We start from the raw sequence: 4050 nt of genomic DNA, 5'->3' as shown, positions 1-4050 counted from the left end.
ATTCTTAAATATGATACCAAAAATATGAACAATAAAAGAAAAATATACACGTTACACTTAATCAAGGACATTATGAAGAAAGTGAACGGTCAATCTCCAGAATGGGAAAAAATATTTGCAAGTCATGTAGCTAACAAAGGTCTAGTATCCAGAATATATTAAGAACTCTTACAGCTCAATAATGAAAAGATCAACAGCCCAATTAAAAAAAAATAACAAAGGAATAGACATTTCTCCAAAGAAGATGTATAAATGGACACCACGCAAATGAAAAAAAATATTAGTCTTTAGGGAAATGCAAATTAAAACCATAATGAAGCAGGACTTCACACCCACCAAGGTGGCTATAATTAAAAAAAAAAAAAAAAAAAGGAAAATAGGAGAGATTGGAACCCCCATACATTTCTGGTGGGAATGTAGAATGGTTCAGTCATTGAGGAAAATAGATTGCTGCTTCCTCCAAAAACTAAACAGAATTACCAACGACCCAGAAATTCTCTTCCTAGGTTTATACTCCAAAGAATTGAAAACAGATACTTGAGCACATGCACACTCATATTCATAGGAGTATTATTCACAATAACTAAAGTTACCTAAATATCCATCAATGGACAAGCTGTGCTATATCTATACAGTTGACCCTTGAACAACATGGATTTGAACTATGCAAGTCCACTAATATGTGGATTTTTAAAAATATTTTATATTTATTTATTTATTTATTTATTTATTTATTTTAATTTTAGAGAGAAAGAGTGAGCAGTGGCAGGGGGAAAAGGAGACAGAGAGAGAGAGAGAGAGAGAGAGAGAGAGAGAGAGACATAGAGAGAGAATCTTTTTTTTTTTAAAGTTTATTTATTTTGAGAAAGATAGAGATTCCCAAGAGGGGGAATCTTGAGCAGGATCCACATTCAGCATGGAGGCTGATGAAGGGCTCGATCCCATGACCCTGGGATCATGACCTGAGCAGAAATCAAGAGTAAGATGCTCAACTGACTGAACAACCCAGGCACCCCATGTGGATTTCATATGGTACAGTACTGTAAATATATTTTCTTTTCCTTCTGATGTTCTTAATAACATCTGTTTCTCTAAATTACCTTATTGTAAGGATACAGTATATAATACATATAACATAAAAATATGTTAATTGATTATGTTATCATTAAGGCTTTTGGAGCCACCTGGGTGGCTCAGTTTGTTAAGCATCCGACTGTTGGTTTTGGCACAGGTCATGATCTCATGGTTAGTGAGTTCAAGCCCAGCATCAGGCTCTACACTGACAGTGTGGAGCCCGCTTGGGATTTCTCTCTTCTTCTCTCTCTCTGCCTTTCCCCTGCTTGAACTTTCTGTCTCTTAAAAATTAAACGAGTAAACGTTAAAAAAAATTTTTTTTAAGTAAGGCTTTCCATCAATGGTAGGATATTAATAGTTAAGTTTTCAGGAAGTCAAAAGCTATACAGGGATTTTCAAATGTGCATGGAGTCGCTGTCCATAACCCCTACCGACATTATTCAATGTCAATTATGGCCAACTGTATTATTTGGCCATAAAAAGAAATAAATACTGATACATGTTACATTATGGATACACACTTAGTGTGTGTTAAGTGAAAGAAACCACACACAGAAAAAAATCATATATGGTAGGACTTCATCTTTTTAAGTTTATTTATTTATTTTGAGAGAGAGAACACATGCATACACATGAACTGGGGAGAGGCAGAGAGAGAAGGAGACAGAGAATCCCAAGCAGGCTCCCCACCGACAGCACAGAGCCCAATGCAGGGCTTGAACTCATGAACTGCAAAATCATGACCTAAGCCGAAATCAAGAGTTGGACACTTAACTAACTGAGCCACCTAGGCACTCCTATGTGACTTCATTTATATGAAATATTCATCTTAACTCCATTCTGATTTGCAAATATTGAACCAGACTTGAAGCCCAGGAATAAATCCCACTTGATTGTGGTGGATGATTCTTTTAATGTACTGTTGGATTCCATTTGTTACTAATTTGTTGAGAATTTTTGCATCCATGTTCATCAGGGATATTGGTCTGTAGTCTTCTTTTTTAGTGTTGTCTTTATCTGGTTTTGGTATCAGGGTAATGCTGGCCTCATAGGATGAATTTGGAAGTTTTCCTTCCTTTTCTATTTTTTGGAACAGTTTGAGAAGAATAGATATTAACTCTTCTTTCAATGATTGGTAGAATTTGCCTGTGAAGTTATCTGGCCCTGTAACTTTGTTGGGAGATTTTGATAACTGACTCAATTTATTTGCTTGTTATAGAACAGTTCAAATTTTCCATTTCTTCCTGTTTCAGTTTTGGTAGTATATATGTTTCTAGGAATTAATCCATTTGTTCTAGGTTGTCCAATTTGTTTCTGTGTAGTTGTTGATAATATTCTCTTATAATTGTTTGTATTTCTTTTTTTTTAATGTTGTCTAAAATCTTTTTTTTAAGTGTATTTATTTATTTTGAGAGAGAGAGAGAGAGCATGAGGCAGAAGGAGAGAGAGGATCCCAAGCAGGCTCCAACGTTGTCAGTGTGGAGCCCAACATGGAGCTTGATCCTACGAACTGTGAGATCATGATCTGAGTCGAAATCAAGAGTCAGGAGCCTAACCAATCAAGTCACCCAGGAGGCCCTAATTCTTTGTATTTCTACGGTGTTGTCTGTTATTTCTCCTCTCTCATTTGTGATTTGAGTTCTTTATCTTTATTTCTCAATAGGTCTGGCTAGATGTTTATTGATTTTATTGATTTTATCAAAGAACCAGCTCCTGGTTTCATTGGTCTGTTCTATTTTTTTTTTTCTATATCATTCGTGCTATAATATTTATTATTTCCTCCATTCTGCTTGTTTTAGCTTTTGTTTGTTATCCTTTTTCTAGCTCCTTTAGGTGTAAGGTTAGGTTGTTTACTTGAGATTTTTCTTGCTTTTTGAGGTAGGCCTGTATTGTTATATACTTCTTCTTAGAACCTCTTTTGCTGCATCTCAAAGGATTTGGACCTTTGTGTTTTCATTTTCATTTATTTTCTTGTGCTTATTTTTTCTCTTTGATTTCCTGTTTGACTCATTCATTGTTTAGTAGCACATTATTTAACCTCTATATATTTGTAGTCCTCCCATATTTTTTTCTTGTGATTTCCAGTTTCATAACATTGTGGTCATAAAAGATGCATCGTATGAATTTACTCTTTTTGAATTGTTGAGGCTTTTTTTGTGTGCTAATTTGTGATCTATTCTCTGCACTCACTTGAAAAGAATGTGTATTCTGCTCTTTTAGGATGAAATGTTCCTGTATTTATGGTGGGGGACAGGGAAGAAAAATGGCACCTGCCATCTTCCTTGTTTTCAGAGATGTCCCCTAACATACTCCAAAGTCAGTATGAACAGATCTGTCTCCTGTTGCCCCCAGGCATTGTGTGAACTACCTTTTTTATGTTGCCTTACATACAGACTGTGTCCCTTTAAGGGCAGCAACCCAGCTATCACTCAAGATCCCAGCTTGCCCAGTACTGATTCAGTGGATTTTTAAAGCTCCAGGCTCCAAGTCTCACTGGTTTTACAAACTCACATATATCAGCCCCTCTGGCTTTTAAAGCCAAATATTATGGAGATTAGTCTTCTTCATATGAGCTCCCTGGTACAAGGGCCTATTTCTCTGTTTACTCCATGTGTTCAACTCCCTCCCTCCTGGGAGCAGCCTCCCTCCACCTTTCTGACTTCCCCAACTTGTCACATGCAACTTCTTCTCTCTATGTGGAGGTTTTCTGTCAGTCTCTGGTTTATTGACTTGGATCTGGATGATATCTAGTTGTAAATGTGGGATGGGGTGAGCTCAGGGTCCTCCTACTCTGCCATCTTCCCAAGCTCCCAATTTGTAACTCTTTATATTAAAACATATATAATCCTGCCCCAAATGTTCTTTCCCTAGAAGACTCTCTTCGTTTTGAAGATTATGTACCCTGAGCAGCTGTCCTAACTTGAGTTCAGATAAAATCCTCTTCCTTTTTAAAGAAATTCTACAAGGTTTGTTTCA

Source organism: Neofelis nebulosa, chromosome 1 (assembly GCF_028018385.1).
Source record: "Neofelis nebulosa isolate mNeoNeb1 chromosome 1, mNeoNeb1.pri, whole genome shotgun sequence".
NCBI classification, from domain to species: domain Eukaryota; kingdom Metazoa; phylum Chordata; class Mammalia; order Carnivora; family Felidae; genus Neofelis; species Neofelis nebulosa.
The sequence above is the reverse complement of the archived record's forward strand: the minus strand, read 5'-3'. Positions refer to the sequence as shown.